Genomic DNA, 313 nt, shown 5'->3' on the forward strand with positions numbered 1-313 from the left:
AAATAAAGCAATATATTGTAAACACTAAACACAGGTATACGACAATGAAGAAAATAAATAAGTAAAAAAATATATATCTCTCATTTTAAAATAAATATGATACAAACATTTTAGCAGAGGATTCCATATCCACTTCCCCAAGGGGAAATTCTGTTAAGTACTTTGGATATAAAAGACTACTATATTTCAAAATACTACCGGACCACTAAATTTTTAAAACTTATCAATTAACACTGAACATTTTTAGGGCAGTTAATCTGACTGGTAAATTTTCTTTAGTACATTTTTTTCAATTGTTGACACTGTCTTTTAA

Source organism: Delphinus delphis, chromosome 19 (assembly GCF_949987515.2).
Source record: "Delphinus delphis chromosome 19, mDelDel1.2, whole genome shotgun sequence".
NCBI lineage: Eukaryota > Metazoa > Chordata > Mammalia > Artiodactyla > Delphinidae > Delphinus > Delphinus delphis.